This window comes from Cryptomeria japonica, chromosome 4 (genome assembly GCF_030272615.1).
Source record: "Cryptomeria japonica chromosome 4, Sugi_1.0, whole genome shotgun sequence".
Lineage (NCBI taxonomy): Eukaryota > Viridiplantae > Streptophyta > Pinopsida > Cupressales > Cupressaceae > Cryptomeria > Cryptomeria japonica.
In genome coordinates, this window is record NC_081408.1 from 767301547 (window position 1) to 767320879 (window position 19333).

At 34.0% G+C, this 19333-nt stretch overlaps 1 long non-coding RNA gene across 1 annotated transcript; it reads left to right on the forward strand.

Annotated features, from left to right (window-relative positions):
- Positions 1-17104: 17104 nt before the first annotated feature.
- LOC131041656 (uncharacterized) lies at positions 17105-17775 on the forward strand. Its single transcript, XR_009105057.2, has 2 exons — positions 17105-17398; positions 17544-17775. It is a non-coding gene; the product is annotated as an uncharacterized LOC131041656 (long non-coding RNA).
- The last annotated feature ends 1558 nt before the right edge of the window (positions 17776-19333 follow it).

A 19333-nucleotide genomic window follows, 5' to 3' on the forward strand; every position in this document is an offset into this window, starting at 1 on the left:
AAAGATCACTCTTCCTCTTCTTCCCAAACTCTTCCTCGAGTTGTGGGTGAAACTTCCACCCACCCTTGATGTGGATTATTAGTTTCTCTACTTATGTGTTGTAAGTGGGTTTATTTGGCCATTGTTGTCAGAGGTTTGTTCTTGATCAATTTTTTGTATCCTTTTTGGCTTGTCTTTGTATAGGGTCAACACCCTTAGTTGTTGCTTTATTATTCAAAAACATCTCTAAAATCAAATATTAGATAATTCATTCTACTAACCCCATCAATATCACCATTCTATAAGAGAATTATCATAATATGATTTCTTAAATGATATCATCAAATAGTATTAGCTCATAGATGTATTACAAATGAAATGTTACTAATATTAATTATTTCTTTTCTAATTTTTTACCACTTTTTCAAGGGTGCACTATAATTTATTTTCTTAATAATGAAAGCAAGAAATTGAATGTAGAGCATCTAGACACTATATAAAATAGACACCAAACCAATAAAACTATGACATGCAAGGCAGTCATTTATACCTCACACATAGGCCATAAAACATTAGAGCCATTGTAACATAGGAATGATAAAGCATATTGTCTAGATCAAAACCATATTTGATTGTGTCTATTTTTTTTCTTTTCTTTTCATAATAATTTATTGTTCTTTATTTCACTCATCATTAGGAGCTATAAGAGGTAGTTAGGATCTTTCATATTTCTAAGAGATGTGGCCCAAAATAACCCCCATAGAAGGTGAATTTGATTCACATTTAATAAGGGATGAATCTTTCTACATAGTAGGAGGTTATAACAAATTTTCTTATAGTTCAATGATATAGAGTTAGCATTCAAACCATCAAGTAACTCAAAGAAGGAAATAATAGACTATTAATAATACAATTTGGGGGAACAACATCTTTTCCCCATTAATTTTGACTATCTAATTTTCATCTATACTTGTGCATTTTATATTAATTTGAACTAAAATCTAACACTTCTAGTAATGCAATAGCATACCATTAGAATAAATACCATGTTTAGGTATGGTCTACTACTTTCAAAGAAATGTCAATGTAAAACTCATACAAAATATCAAAATCAACAAGGATGCAAGCAAATTTTTTATGTGTTAATTAGATGTATTTATGTTTGTAACAAGGAAGCATCCCAATAAATTAACAATTTCTTGAAACCATGAATAAATCCAAAACTAAAAAGGGAGATTTAAAAGTTGAACCTAAATATGCAAACAATAAAAGAATTCATACTATGATTGAAATCGAACTAACATAGATTGTACACAAAAAAATATTATTTGTATATAAAAAAAAAATCTATAAAGGACTACATCCAACCTTTGATAGAATTAAAAAACATGAAATTTCTAGTTTATCTTTAGTAAGGGAGCACTGAGTTTTAAATAAATATTTATATTAATAAAAAATGGTATGTTAGTAGCTATAAAAACAATAGATTAAGTAAATAAACAAATTATATTCTCAAAACTCTTTATGACCAACAATGAAAATTGAGGAAGTACAAGTGTGTGAGGATTAATCTTTATTTTGGGTGATGCTTGCAATAAACCTAGTTTGAAAGGTTTATTTTTTTAATTTAATAATACTTAATAGTTATTAATAATAATAAATGTATATATTTTAAAATATAAAGCACATATATTTTAAATAATATAATTTATAATAAATTATAAAAAATCTCATATTTCATTACATTACTGAGAAAACTATTTACAATTATCCTCTAATTCTTCCAGATTCCAAAAATAAAAAATAAATAAAAACACTAGACAACAAAATTTAAAATAAATTTACCAAGCTTTCTTTATATGCAAAAGAAGGGAGGAACATAGAAAAACTTACATTTCACGTTTCTTGTCTATGCTCACACATTTTGCATATATGTCTGCAACGACATTTTTGCCTATATCTTCTTTAAAATAACTCTTCCATTTATTGGGTGATGGATGTCTATACCCTGTTCCATAGCTCCCATTTTCACACTAGCTGTGAGGATATTGACAAGGTTTTCTCACTGCCAATAGCATTTGCTTGAAAGTGTTTTAAATGCTTTTCAAAAGACGCATTTTGTGTACATCCTCCAATCATACGAGATAAAGATCATAGTCCGATTCCATGTGATGGCAGCAAGATGCTCCCATTTGCAGCAAGCTGTCATCAAACATTTATGAACATCCACCAAAATTTGGGCGGGATAAATGTTTAAATTTGAAAGTTCACAGAAACGGAAACAGAAACGGACAGAAGCAGAATTTAACAAAGGTAATGGGCCCACAATTGCCATGTAAGCAAGGTCAAAGGCTTAGTGTGTGATGTTTAAGCTGTCCCGTTCCTTTGCTGCAGTGTGGTCTGTTATGGAGGAAGATGAAGGTGTCCCAAAATGCAGCAACCAGGTGCAAATCTCCATATTTTTTATTCTGTTTTATTTTGGGTTTTTAATTGTTATATAATTTTATTTTTCAAGTGTGGTTTAATGATTTATTTATTTTTATCTTGGATAGTTGCATTGGATATGTATTTTGTATGTATTTATTTCAAAATATACCTGATCTTATTTTAAAGGTATTTAAATTTATTTGTTTTAAAAATATTTTTGATGATAGGCATTTGTTCTTTAGATTTCTTTTCCATCAAAATTTTCCTCATTTTTTCAGCAAAGAGAATCTTCAAGATGTGAGAACAACATTGTAACTCTTCTTAGGAAAGGATTGATCACTTCAAGTCTTAAGAAGATATAATCTATAGTCACATAAACCTGTCCACTTAATTAAATGAATATTTACTATTTATTTGATTATTTAACCATCAGTCATCAATTAATTAAATTAATATTTAATTAATTCATCTTCAACCCTTAAACTACCCCCACTTGCATTTTTCTACAAATGCAAGTTGCACCTATTTTGTTGAAATAATGAATTTTATTTTAATTAAAATCCTATTTTCCCTCACCCACCAAACCCACTTGCATCCTAAATCCTCTTCTAGACTCTTTTAACTACTTTCTAAATTCTTCTAAACCATTCATAATTAGCCTAATCCATTTCCTATATATTGTCACATTCCTAAGCCATTCATAATTAGCATAATCCATTTCCTATATATTGTCACATTCTTAAGCAACTTGAAGTCACTTCTCAAAGCCTCAAAGTCTTTGAAAAGTATTAAATGCTTTATGTCTCCATCAAGTTAACCCCTAAAGTCTTCCAAACCATTAATGGCTCTTACATGACCATTTATGGCTCTTATATAACCATTAATGGTTAACTCAACTCACCCACATGGTTAGAGACTTTCCCTCTAACTCAACCCTCATTTGACTCATGGGTCTCTTAAAGCATTCATTGCTTTGACCATGGTTAGATGTGCAATTACCTAAGTGTCTCATATGCTAATTACAATGAATTCATTATCCTAAGTCAACTTATATAAAGTGTAATTATGAGACATAATTTAAATACTAACATCATTGAGCTTATCTAGAGCCACCTCCAAGTTCATAATTTTTTTTTCATGTTCATTCTTCATGGCCTTTACATCAGTCACTAGCTTCTTGCTAAGGTCAAATAGTTTGTTTGTGCTGTTTGAGGATAGGGAATTTAATGTGCTCTATCCAGCAATAAGATTATTAATCTTGCATTTCAACTCATAAAATCTCTGCAACTACCCAATTAAAGAAACTAGTTTGACCATCCATGGCCACCTTCACAAAATTTCTCACCAACCCTAGTATCCACCATAGAAGAGATTGTATCTTTATCCAAAGGGATAGCCTTATCCAATTCAATGGGGTTTTGAAAATGGAAATCTAGGTTTGGTTGGTCCTCATCAAGACCCCTGGGAGGAAAACAACTATTTGTATTTCCATGCACTTTCTTCTTGGAAGATTTGGTTCCTTATGAAGCCTCTTGGGGCGGGTTTATTTTCACACCTGAGGTAGAGCCCAACTCAAAATTATTTTTATTACCATCAGATAATAGGGTCATGGGGGCCTTTCCCTTTTTGGCAAAGCTAGGGCTGATGGAATTTGGTACAAACTCATTAGAAGGGGCATAATCGGAGTCACCCTCATTAGAAGGGGCAATTGAATCTTTGGCTCAGTGTTGGAACAGTCTTCCAGAGGACCTAAAGTAGGATGAACCCCATTCATTGCCCAATTATCATGCAGCCACACAAAGAGCTCCTAGGTATATCCACTTGAGCAAGACAAAAAGCAATAATTGGCTACCTTTGATATTTCAGCCACCTATCCTTATGTGGCCATTGATGGGATACAGAGCTACAGATAAACCTTATGATGAGGCCGCGGAAGAAGCCAGGTGGGTTAGGCTGGAAAAGATAAAAGGATTTTATTGGAACCTAGCTACAGGAGGCACAGAACAAGGTGCCATAGGTGATTTACGATTCAGTGCCCGAGTAAGAAATTTTCCTCTGGATGGAGGACCAGCAAGACATTAAGTTGGGGCGTAAATGATGAGCTAAAATAATAGCTCTTTTATTTCTATGACTAATAAGTTTTTCCTCTCTTTTAGGTTGCATATTGGGACAGTGTTTAAGTCATGTAATGTATCAGAGTTTTGATTATATGCATTCTAAATGATAGCCAAACTTGTTGAACCTTGTATTGTTTTGACTTAATATTAATGTAGCTATGCGGATTATTATAGGTAACATCATGTATGGATGTATAAATTTTATGATTAATGGAAATAGATGTATATGTATGATTGTGTGTTCTAACCTTTAATGCAGGAGTAAATAATTTGTTGCAGAAGTGGTTGTTTTAAGCTAGATGGAGAATCACGTCATGAAAACAATTAGAGACATTTCAGGGTAGCTGAACATTTAAAATAGTAGATAAGATGATGTGCAAAAGAATTGGAAAAGGAATAGCAAGGAGATACCAGATTCATTTATGTTTTTCTCCAGCAAGCATCAATCTAGTAACCATTGCCATGCTATATTCTTGGATGCAGTTTAGTTGAGTTCCACGTTTATTTATTACAACAATATTAAGTCAAAAGATTTTCTAGAATTAGGAGCATTTCTCTTATCTCATGTATTGTATCGAATTTTGGAAATAATGAATGAAAGCTATGTTATTTTGAGCATATAGAATCATATTTGAAGTTTGGATACACTCATCCAAGCGGGCCCACTTGGTGAGTATTCATGTGTGATTGTTAGATTAAGTTTCCTTTTTGTTTTAGTAGATGTTCTAGCAACTGACTGTTCATGCAACTATTGGAGCCAGATCCTGTGATTGTTCTTGCAACCAAAGAAGACAGAGTAATTCATGTTTGTCATCTCTAAACTTAGTTAACAGTTATTTAGTTACAATCTTCTATTAATATTAAGATTTCTTATATCCATTCAACTGTCATATTTTTGCTTGTTTATTTTAGATAGAATTAGTTGTTGCAGTAGTGCAGAATGACTATCACAGGAACTTAGTGCATATACAATGCAGACCCATTTCAGGTAATACGTCCCTAGGTTGAAAAGTAAATGAAATTTAGTCATGAAGATGATAGATACTAAGAATGGATTACAAATGTTTGAGTTAAGACTTTAACTCTAGTTATTGTTCTTATTGACCAGGAAAACAAGCATCATCGACAACATTCTTGGTAGGGGACCAATTTGATCCTATGGTTTCAAAGGATTATGATTCCTTAGAGGAAATAAAATTAGACTTTGAATCCTCAACAATTTTCATGTCCTCTTGAACCTCAATCGATGGTTCCTCAACAAGGTTCTCTTTAGAAGTAGCAATGGCTCCAAACTTGGCCATGCAAGTAGGATTGTTTCCAGTGGGCAATTTAGGGCTTCAATGGAAGACTTTTGCATAGTCAGATGAGGTGAAAATAAGGTCAACATATAATTTGGGATCATATGTGGATCCAATTTCAATAGCAGGTACCCTACTTGAGGTCTTTCAGTCCAAATGAAAATAATATAGCCTATGAATAAGCCCCTAATGTAAGGGGATTTCCTTTAGTAATAGCCCTAGAAATAGATTGAATCAGGGAAGATAAAACACAATAAGGGAAATTCACTCTTACCCCATGGCATAGATGGTTTAGGATAGAGAAGAGTTGAAGGTGAAATCTCTTCTTCCTCTGATCAAGTATGAAATAGAGCATAGCAACCTCCTTCTAAATACCTAGGAGCTCCTCACAATTGTATCCACTTTGCAATTTGGAGACCACTTGAACAAGTTGAAAAAACTAGTCAAAATCCTCCTTGTAATTTCCCTTAGGATTTTTAGGGAAGGCAATGTTGTCCAAAAACCAACCAGTAAATTTTTCTATGTTCTCCTCAGAAACAACCAAATTAACACTTTCAAGATTCATAGTTTCATTGTTCTAGGCTTGAACAAAATCCATAGAGAGTTTGGGGTCATCTCTAGTCATTTCCCTCCACATACGAGTTCATACTTCCCTAGACAACCTTGATCCATAGTTTGTCATTATTTTGAACTTGGAACACTCATCTGGTTCAATCTGATTTAAATCTCCTCACATCTTTTTACACCTAGAGGTCACAATGTGAAAGTGATGGGTCTGAAAATGACAGTGGTGGTTACCAGTAGAAATAAAATCTCATTTCCTTAACCAACTTGGAAAGGCAAGGGCAAAAATACAAAATAATAAAAAAGTAGCCTTGGGATTACAAATCATTAATGGGCGTGTCATTCAAAATCATGGCATGAGCTTCAAAAGGTAGTTTGTGCCCAGTCTAGTTAATTTATCTACCACCCCATTCCCCTCACATTGCATGTAGAAAAATATAGCTTCATGAAATGTAAGATGGAGGGTGCGACACTTGGATATGAGAGGAACAACTTTCCAGTCTAGCCTAGCATCTTGATTTAGCATCATAATGGTATTATGAGAGTCACCTTCCACAATGAGTTTAGAGATGTCCATCTGTCTTGCCACGTCAAGTTCGTGAAACAAGGTTGCCGCTTCTGCCACGTTGGAGGTTTGGACACCCTATGTGAGGATTAGGTGACCATATGGATCCCTTATCACACCACCCACCCTCACTTGACCCAAGTTACTACAAGAATAACCATCAAAGTTCAACCTTAGCCATCTAGTGATAGGGGGTCCATTTAATAGCATTTCTAAAGCCAATCGGAGGGGCCAAGAATTTAGAAAGAGTAGGTTTCATTTCCCAGGAGCTAGAAATCGCCCAATCCAAAGGAATGAAGAGGTGAGAATGGGTATGTTTCAAAAAATAGCTCAAATTTTCTTAAACATTTGAAATAATTCTTTTGGATAGGTTGAGAATATAAGTTTAAGTTGCAACCTTGCAATCTATTGATATTGAGAGCACATATCTAAATTGATAATGGTTCAAGTCTAATTTTTTAGGAAAATTTATTTTGTAACTAAGTTTTTGGATAGTGTGATCCTACTCTAATCCCTTATTTATTTTCCTTTAGGAGGGTTTGAACTAGGGTGGATTGTATAACTAAAGAACATATTTTCAATCACATAATTGTACTCAATCAATTGAATTGCACTACTTTTATTTTTCTAATATTAACATTTTAATAATACTAACTTTATTTTTTAATGTAATATTAACACTTGTATTGTTGTGAAATGAAACACACAAACACACACACACACACACATATCTATATGTATGTATGCATGTATATGTGTTTGTATGTATATACATACATATATATACACACATATATACATATATACATATGTATATACACATACATCACATTCATATACACATACTGATATGAATTATTTTGCTAATTCAAGGGACGATACCCAAAGAAGAATCGGTGGTATTGTAAACACATAATAAATCATGTGAAAGCTTCATTTCATTCAAAATATATTAAAAAAATAATATAATTTTGGACAAACTTGTGAAAGAGTTGTATGTCCTTGAATCTATCCAATTTGGACAAAATCATGGTAGAGGTGTATGTCTGAGTCCATACAAGTTAGGAAAACTTGTGAAGGAGTTGAATGCCTGTGGACTCCATGAGAGCTGATACAAATTGGCTAACTCGATAGACGAGATGTATATCACAAACTCGTCCTAAGATTTGTATGCCTGTAACTCTATCTATTAAGTTCAAATTGAACTTATTTATAAGCTTTCAAAGAAGTTGAACAAACACTACATTTATGTCCCCATGAGAAATCGAAGAGACAATCCAATATTCAAAGGTTATTAAATTTATGTGAGGACAAAAATTGATTAAAATTAAAAAATATTTCATTTAATTGAATACTCTGACTTATTGTGATCATTCCTCCCCTCTTGAAAGGCAATGGGCCCCATTTCTCGATCATCTTCCAAATAACATTCAACCATTCACATTGAAAGTGCTAGTCAATATGTTGAGTTCAAGGTTGAGATTGCAGAGGCATTTATTTTAGTGTTAACACTTTCAATTTTGTAGGAAGTTATCCTTGTCTGTTGTTTCTTCTTTCACTAACACCTCGTGGGCATCTCCATCAACTATCTCTACATATGACTCATTTGTCATTCTGGTTAGTGGTTATGACTTCTGCATTGGTAAGATCGGTATTGATTTTGGAGAAATTCGATACCCGTAACACAAATTCATTTACTATAAATTTGAAGTTGCATCATCACAGAGGAGGTGAAGGGTTTGAATCTGAGGTGATGGCAGAGTGAGTCATGAGAATAATCTTTTCCTCCATATGTATCAGACCTTAAGTGAAGGTCATTATATTTTCCAAAGAAGAGGAAAACTATTGGTGAGCTCTGTCTGAACACCGAAGCTATGCATGTTGGTCGAAGGATGTGAACACAAATCTATGAAGAATCCCTTTTTTGGAGAATCACCAAGAAACCCCAAGAGCTCACTTTTAACTATTCTGAGTCCATGACTAGGGTATTTGTCATTTTGAGCCAAACGTCTTAATATCATTTTTATTTTATTCTACTATTGAGGAAATTGAAACCAATTAGAGTCTGAGCTTAGGAAAACTTCAGTTTTGTTCTCTATACGCTACATCGGATTATTTTTTCTTCTCTCTGCTATGGCTCTAGCACTTCAACTTCTATCCAAGCCTTGTTGCCACATCTGTCAACTATCTATTTATAGAAAATGAAGCATCGTTAAAGAACCTTCTTTTCTTTTCCATGCACTCTTTCCACATGAATCTATGATTGTTGTTCATTATGACGCATCATATTATTTTATTCAGATTCTAGTCAACAGCCAAAGCCATGTTGAAGTAAACAACATCCAAGGAAATCTTATCTTGATGGCGGCAACACTTGAGAAATTTCTTATGCGTGAAGCTTTCTCGACCATGGATTCATTCTTGAGAATTTACAATTATAGTAATCCTCTATATGATTCATACCATTGCATCCATCTTAAGTTGAAACACTATGGAACTACTTATCAACATAAGGATACTAAATATATTGCTTGCTTGTAGATGCACCTAAAATGATAAAAAATGACTCTATAGATGAACCTAAAATAATCAAACCTGACTCTAATACCACTGATATGAATTATTTGGCTAATTCAGGGGATAATACCCAAAGAAGAATTGGCGGTATCGTAAACACATAATAAATCATGTGAAAGCTTCATTTCATTCAAAATATGTAAAAAAAATTATATAATTTTGGACAAACTAGTAAAAGAGTTTTATGTCCTTGAATCTATCCAATTCAGACAAACTTGTGGTAGAGATGTATGCCCGAGTCCATATAAGTTAGGCAAAATCGTGAAGGAGTTGTATGTTTGTGGACTGCATGAGAGCTAATACAAATTGGCTACCTCGATAGATGAGATTTATATCACAAACTCATCCTAAGACTTTTGTGCCTGTAACTATATCTATTGAATTCAAATTGAACTTATTTATAAGCTTTTAAAGAAGTTGAACAACAACTACATTTATGTCCTCATGAGAAAACAAAGATACAATGCAATATGGATAGGTTATTACATTTATGTGAGGACAAAAATTGATTAAAGATTAAAATATTTTATTTAATTGAATACTTTGACTTATCTCTGATCATTCATTCCCTCTTGAAAGGCAATGGGCCCCATTGCTCAATCATTTTCCAAATAAAATTCTTTCATGCAAATTGAAAGTGCTAATCAATATGTTGAGGTGCAGGTTGAGAATGCAAAGGCATTTATTTTAGTGTTGGTACTTCAAATTCTTTAGGAAGCTATCCTTGTCTGTTGTTTCTTCTTTCACTAACATCTCGTGGGCATCTCCATTGACTATCTCTACATATGATTCATTTATCATTCTGGAGAGCGGTTATGAGTTCTGCATTGGTGAGATCGGTGTTGATATTGGAGGAGGAATTATATACCTCTAACACACCTTTATTTACTATAAATTTGAAGCCACATCATCACAGAGGAGTTGAAGGGTTTGAATTTGAGGTGATAGCAAAGAGAATCATGAGACTAATCGTTTCCTCCATATGCATCGAACCTTAAGTGAAGGCCTTTATAGTTTCCAAAGAAGAGGACAACTATTGGCAGGCTCTTGCTAAACACCAAAGCTATGCATGTTGGTCAAAGGATGTGAACACAAAGCAATGAAGAATCCCTTTCTAGAGAATCACCAAGAAATCCCAAGATCTCACTTTTAACTATTTTGAGTCCATGACTAGGGTATTTGTCATTTTATGCTAGATGTCTTAATAGCATCTTTATTTTGTTCTACTATTGAGGAAATTGAAACCAATTAGAGTCTGAGCTTAAGAAAATTTTCGTTTTGTTGTCTACACACTGCACCAAATTATTTTTCTCTTCTCTATACTATGGCTCTAGTACTTCAGCTTCCATCCGAATCTTGTTGCCACATCTGTCAACTATCTATTTATAGAAGATGAAGCATCGTAAAAGAACCTTCTTTTCTTTTCCATGCACTCTTTCCACATGAATCTATGATTGGTCTCCATTATGACCCATTAAATTATTTTATTTAGATTCCAGTCAACAACCAAAGCCATGTTGAAGAAAACCACCTCCAAGGAAATCTTTTCTTGATGGTGGCAACACTTGAGCAATTGCTTATGCATGAAGCTTTCTCGACCCTGGATTCATTCTTGAGAATTCACAATTATAGTAATATCCTATATGATTCATACCATTGCATCCATCAAGTAAGCTGAAAAACTATAGAACTACTTATCAATGTAAGGATTCTAAATATATTGCTTGCTTGTAGATGCACCTAAAATGATCGAACCTGGTTCTGATACGACTGATCTAAACTATTTGCTAATTCAGGAGATAATACCCAAAGAAGAATTGGTGGTATTGTAATCACATAATAAATCATGTGAAAGCTTCATTTTATTCAAAATATGTGAAAAAAATCATATAATTTTGGACAAACTCATGAAAGAGTTGTATGTCCTTGAATCTATCAAATTTGGAAAAACTTGAGGTAGAGATCTATGCCTAAGTCCATACAAGTTAGGCAAAATCGTGAAGGAGTTATATGTCTATGGACTCCATAAGAGATGATACAAATTGGCTAACTTGATAGACGATATATATATCACAAACACGTCCCAAGAGTTGCATGCATGTAACTCTATCTATTGAATTTAAATTGAACTTATTTATAAGCTTTCAAAGAAGTTGAACAACCACTACATTTATGTGCTCATGAGAAATCAAAGAGACAATACAATATTGAGAGGTTATTACATTTATGTGTGGACAAAAATTGTTTAAAGATTAAAATGTTTTATTTAATTGAATACTTTATCTCTGATCATCCCTCCCCTCTTGAAAGGCAATGGGCCCCATTGCTCTATCATCTTCCACATAACATTCTACCATGCAAATTGAAAGTGCTAGTTAGTATGTTGAGGTGAAGGTTGAGATTGCAGAGGCATTTGTTTTAGTGTTGGCACTTCGAATTCTTTAGGAATTCATCCTTGTCTATTGTTTCTTCTTTCACTGGCATGGGTCATTGGCATCTCCATCGACTATCTCTACATATGACTCATTTGTCATTTTGGAGGGCGGTTATGAGTTCTACATTGGTGAGATGGGTGTTGATTTTAGAGGAGGAATTAGATACCTCTAAGACACCTTCATTTACTATAAATTTGAAGCTGCATCATCCTAGAGAAGTTGAGGTGATGGCAAAGTGAATCATGAGTCTAATCTTTTCCTCCATATGCATCAGACCTTAACTGAAGGCCATTATATTTTCCAAAGGAGCGGACAACTATTGGCACACTCTTCCTGAACATTGAAGCTATGAATGTTGGTCTAAGGATGTGAACACAAAGCTATGAAGAATCCCTTTATGGAGAATCCCCAAGAAATCCCAAGAGCTTACTTTTAACTATTTTGAGTCCATGACTAGGGTATTTGTCAGTTTGAGCTAGATGTCTTAATAGCATTTTTATTTTGTTCTACTATTGAGGAAATTGAGACCAATTAGAGTCTGAGATTAAGAAAACTTCAGTTTTGTTCTCTACACACCATACCAGATTATTTTTCACTTCTCTCTACTATGGCTCTAGCACTTCAGCTTCCACCCGAGCCTGGTTGCCACTTCTGTCAACTATCTATTTATAGAAGATGAAGCATCATTAAAGAACCTTCTCTTTCTTTTCCATACACTCTTTCCTCACCATTCTATGATTATTGTCCATTATGACCCATCACATTATTTTATTCAGATTTCAATCAACAGCCAAAGCCATGTTGAACAAAACCACCTCCAAGGAACTATTTTCTTGATGATGGTGACACTTGAGCAATTTCTTATGCATGAAGCTTTCTCAACCATAGATTTATTCTTAAGAATTCACAATTATAGTAATCTCCTATATGATTCATACCATTGCATCCATCTTAAGTTGAAACCGTACAAAACTGCTTATCAACATAAGGATACTAAATATATTTCTTTCTTGTAGATGCACCTAAAATGATTGAAAATAGTTCTGTAGATGCACATAAAATGATCGAACCTTGTTGTGATACCACTGATCTGAATTAGTTTATTAATTTAGGGGATAATAGCCAAAGAAGAATTGACGGTATTGTAAACACATAATAAATCATGTGAAAGCTTTATTTCCTTCAAAATACGTAAAGAAAAATCATATAATTTTGGACAAACTCGTGAAAGAGCTGCATGTCCTTGAATCTATCCAATTTGGACAAACTTGTGGTAGAGATGTATGCCTGATTCCATACAAGTTAGGAAAAATCGTGAAGGATTTGTATGCTTGTGGACTCCATGAGAGTTGATACAAATTGGCTAACTCGACAGACAAGATATATATCACAAACTCATCCTAAGAGTTGTATGCATGTAACTCTATATTTTGAATTCGAATTGAACTTATTTATAAGCTTTCAAAGAAGTTGAAGAGCCACTACATTTATTTCCTCATGAGAAATTGAAGAGATAATCCAATATTGAAAGGTTATTACATTTATATGAGGACAAAAATTGATTAAAGATTAAAATATTTCATTTAATTTAATACTCTTATCTCTGATCACATACACATACACATAGAGATGTAAAGTACCATCACTTCTTAAAAAAAAATTAAATGGAATAACAAGTTAAGTAGATTGGATTTTGAAGGAAATTCTATGATTCACATCTAAAATTCCTTTATCCCTATGACCATCACCTCAGCGCCAAGTCAATTTTTCATATAGATGACCTTTCAAATAGTTTGAATATTCTACCCTTATGAGAGGACCATCATTTCATTGCATTGCAAAATCTACTAATTGAACCATTCATATTTTAAAAAGATAAATTTAACAAACCACTCCTCATAAAATACACATCAATAAATTTAACTAAAAACACACTTGAATTTTTATAAAATATTTATTAAGTTAAAATTAAACTTAATAAAATGAGATGCTTCATAAAATTGGTATTCGTGGGCCCAAGCCTTGGTGGAAAGATTGGAAATGGTACCCAGATACTCCTTTGAGAAACTAGAAGCCTCGGCTTGGTTACAGGTGGCTGTCGCCTCACTTTCCCATGATCCAGAGTCTGAATTAGAGGTGGTTACTTCAATCTCCTTAGCCTGTTTGGCGTAAAAGATTTGCCAACACTTGGTCTGCAAGTGTTGAGCCGAAGCTCACCCATTTTGCCTGGTGTATTCTTTTCCAAGGCTTGCCTGTGGGCTCTCGGCTTGTTCATTTGGGGGTTCCGGACCCTCGGTGCCCATTTTGTGGGTAGTCTGAAACTTTTAAGCATCTCTTTCAGTTTTGCCCTAGGCCCAGCAGTATTGGAACTAGATACATGATTTTTTTTGGCCATTTCGATCGGAGCCATTCTCTTGGCACATGATTCTGCTGGGGGATTCACCCAGATTCCCAGCTAAATATACCCAGCTTTGGCACACTTTCAGGGTGGAAATCCTCTTTACCATTTGGAAAGATAGAAATGCCTGCATATTTGCTCATTCTCATTCTCAAATGGATTATCAGATTTCTATGTATTCTAAAGCTACTATTTGCTCTAATGTATTATTTAGATACAAGTGCAAGCCAATAAAGTGGCGCTTGAAGTGGCTCACCTCCAGGTCCTCCTAGACCATTGGGGCAATGCCCCGTGCACTGTGGCTTGGGTCCCTGACTCGCCCTCCTCCTCCCACCACTGGTCGCCCTCTTAGGGACGACGGCAGAGGGGCTCCGTGCGCCCCCGCTCTCAACCTCCGCCTCGGCACGACTCCCGCCCCCCTCAGCGCGCTCTCTCTCCTCTGCCGCGGGCTAGCCAGGGGTGGTTTTCTGGTGGGCCATCGGGGAGTGGGGGTGGTTGGCCCTCTGATGATGCTCCTGCTCCTAGTACTGCTTCTGGTTCGGGTTGGCCAGATTTGGATAAAGTCTTTCCGTGGCTGGCCCTTGCAATCTCGCCCTGGCACAAGGAAGAAATCAAAGAAAAAGAAGATAATGATGGTTGGGCTCCTCCTGACGTCAATCCTGACCCTGCTGATGTATGGGGAAAGAGGGATGACAGAGACCCTCCTGGCTCTGCTGGCACTACCTTGGCTGCTTGATGGCCTTTTTTTAATGTTTGTTATCTTAGATTTCTGGGCTTGGCCCATGACTTTCTAATTTTTTGGGCTCTGCCCATGTGACTTTCGGGGTGTGCTTTCTTACCACCCAACTCTTTTTTTGTGAATATGTATTTAATCTCTTTATTAATATAGATTAGAGACTTATTCATCAAAACAAAAATTAAACTTGAAACTCGAACTATTTTTAAAAAATTGAAATTAAAATTAATTATATTTATTAGATAGAGCTCAAAATATTAGATTATAGTGCGAAGCATACTTGAACAATACTATAATTTTTAATTCATTGTCCACTTTGTATATCAATAGTGCCACACATTATTAGAATCTTCTTTTCCTGGGAGGGCCTTTACATAACGAGGCGAGAATATACTTTTGGGAGGCTTATAATAATATATAAAATATCCACATTTATAAGATCTACAAATTTTGTCATAAAATAAAGTCTCTTCGCCATAACCAAACCCTGCACCAAAACGTGAGCAGAGGCAAGGAATAACTGCGAACAGAAAAAACGAATGCTCGTCGTGAGAAAAACGTGATCCAAATTTTTTTTAAAAATCGGTAGAAAATTATCCTATGCTAACCCTAGAATTTTTCAATAAAGGGGGAATGCTAAGGCGTGTAAACCCTTAAAAGCCTTGTTCCTTTTGCTAGTGGAAAAAATAACTAGAAAATAGGTATTGGCTGGCATGACTCTAAAACTGGTATAGAGAGGTGAAGATCGATAAATTTGCATATAAGAGCATGATTGCACCAATATTCAACATCCTCTGAAATTTTCTCAGGTTGAATAACCAGAACTGGACAATCTTAGGATCTCTCCAAACAATCATTCACCTTTTTCATGTGAAAAGGCTCTTTCGAAGAAGAGACTCCTGCCTCTGATTGGGAATGACCAATGTGTTTCTTTCTACATGCATGCATCAAATGAGACAGATCTGTCATATCCAGATCTCCAGAGACCATCTGAGAAGAGGATGATCCTCTATTCTCCATGTATCCAGAGAAAATACCAAAAGAAGAAAAATAAGGATGGAAAACCCAACCCCAAAACCCTACACACCCCAACAGCAACCTAGGGTAGAAGAAACACAAAAATTGATTAAAGATTAAAATATTTCATTAATTGAATACTCTAAGTTATCTTTGATCACATACACATACACATAGAGATGTAAAATACAATCACTTCTTAAAAAAAATTAAATGGAATAACAAGTTAAGTAGATTGGATTTTGAAGGAAATTCTATGATTCACATCTAATATTCCTTTACCCCTATGACCATCACCTCAGTGCCAAGTCGATTTTTCATATAGATGACCTTTCAAATAGTTTGAATATTCTACCCTTATGAGATGACCATCATTTCATTGCAAAATCTACTAATTGAACCATTCATATTTAAAAAGAATAAATTTAACAAATCACTTTTCATAAAATACACATCAATTAATTTAACTAGAAACACACTTGAATTTTTATAAAATATTTATTGAGTTAAAATTAAAATTTGAACTCAAACTATTTTTAAAAAATTGTAATTAAAATTAATTATATTTATTAGATAGAGCTCAAAATATTAGATTATAGTGCCAAGCATACTTGAACAATACTATAGTTTTTAATTCATTGTGCACTTTGTATATCAATAGTGCCACACATTATTACAATCTTCTTTTCCTTGGAGGGCTTTTACATAACGAGGCGAGAATATGCTTTTGAGAGGCTTATAATAATACAAAAAATATCCACATTTTAAGATCTACAAATTTTGTCATAAAAGAAAGTTTCTTCACCATCACCAAACCCTGCACCAAAACGTGAGCAGAGGCGAAGAATAACTGTGAGCAGAAAAAATGAATGTTCGTCGTGAGAAAAACGTGATCCAAAAAGAAATTAAAAATCGGTAGAAAATTATCCTATCCTAACCCTAGAATTTTTCAATAAAGGGGGAACGCTAAGACGTGTAAACCCCACGCTGTTCATTTGCTGCACCATACTCAGTTAATATTTAAAGATGAAAATGTCCCAAAATGCAGCAACCAGGTGCGAAGCTGGACATGCTTTTCTGGTTTTCTTTTGTTATTTTTCATTGTTTTTATATATAATGTCCTCGTGTTTTAAAATTTAGTTTTACTTGTTAATTTAAAATTCATTTTTATTCTTTGTTATGAATCGTAGCAACATTAATTTGGCGAATCAATTTTAACAGTATGATTGATTATCTGGAAGCCATTGTTTCTTAGAATGGTCGGAATTGGAAAGAAAATACACTGGTAGGGACATTTTGACTTTTTTTATTATCTTAGATTGTATAATTTTTTATATGTTTATTTTTTTTTTAAAGTCTAATTTTATTTTCAAGGCATTTAAATTTATGTTTTAAAAATATTTTTTGTGAATTTCATTCACAATGCACAGGTTGATAAGTGTCCTCCCACTTGGAAAGGATTGGAACTATTCCATCCTCAACAAAACTGAACCTTGTCACCCGCGTCGCAGCGCCCCATGACAAGCCTCCCTCAAGCGCTTAACACCAAACATGATACACTACAAATTGAATATTCTCTAATCTTTTGCTCTTGCATAATTCCAATTTTTAAAAACAATTATAACATTTAATAATAAAAAAGTCCAGTGAAAATGTATTACAGATATGGAAATAACCTAAGTGCTCTGAACAAAGTCTTATTCACTAAATCTGTTATATCGTTTTGGAGTACATTTTTCAATGAGAAAATGTTGACACTTTTCAATAGAATTTATATGTAAAATACAGATTTACAATATCTGGATTATTATTGTAGTTTCAATAGATTCGTATTATGTCAATTGTTTGTAGAGTTGTTTCAAAGCATTTATATATTTATGGTTATTATGATATGTAATAAATATAAATGGAAAATATTTTGGAGAAACCCTGTTGAAATATTGAAAATAGAGAAAAAACTGTTATATTCAAACACCACCATAGGAAAGCACAAATTGTCAAATACCATCTTCCCCATGCACAAGGATTATCCTTTTAAGTTGTTGTCTGTTTCAAAGTGTAAACTATTTTATCTGCACGTCTTCTACTCTACCATATGCAGGTCAATTTGCAGAATAATAATGAAATAGTAACCGCCTTAGCTTCGGGAAATTATATTGTCAAAAGTAATAGACGAGGAAAAGTGACAGCAAGGTAAACATGGCAAGAAATGGATTGAGATAATGGTGAATATGAGAGCGCTCTGCAATAATAATATAATCTACTTTATGGAGAGGAGACAATCTGCAATCGATACAATGGAAGTTTTTTTTTTTTTTAAAATAACATGGCGAAGGATAACCTTGCAAAAGCCTACAATAGATCTGAAATAAAATAAAGAATTTGAAAAAGGTTCATTATTATTTCCCAATATCATTTCTAAAAAATAATTATATTTTTTAGGTTTTAATAGTATTTAAATATTAATTGGATTTCTATGGCGAATGATTTAATAATAATAATTTTTCATTTCTTGTTTTTGATTAAGGATAAAAAAAGGTTTTGAGGGGACGTGAACCCTCTTATAACAAGTTTTGGAGGGACCTAAACCCAGATTTGACACGGATCAGGAACTCATAGAATAATGCTGCAAAAAGAATGAGCAAATACTATAGCCCACACATAGCCTGACAGAAACATCATTGAGGCTTAGGCTAAATAAAGGAGGACAAAACAATCTTTCACAAAAACTCAATCAACACAATTCAAAGCACAAGGGTTTTATCAAGGCTCCCTTAACCTTCATTAGATACCAAGGGTTTTTCCAGGCACCCATAACCTAAACATTAAGATTGAGCATTGATCTCATAGCCATAACATCTAGAGTCTTAATAAGAAACATAAAAGAACAGTCTAGAACCAAAAGGTTTTGAAAGGCTCCCTTAACCTTCATCAGATACCAAGGGTTTTTCTAGGCACCCATAACCTAAACATTAAGATTGAGCATTGATCTCATAGCCATAACATCTAGAGTCTTAATAAGAAACATAAAAGAACAGTCTAGAACCAAAAGGTTTTGAAAGGCTCCCTTAACCTTCATATTGGGTTTTGACTTAGCTCCATACACCAGCAAGTTGAACCCAGCAAAGAAATACCAAAAAGAAGTCAGCATCCTCCCAACAAAACTCCAAACAACCTCAATATGAAGGAGACCCACCTCAATAGTATCAAAAGGGAAACA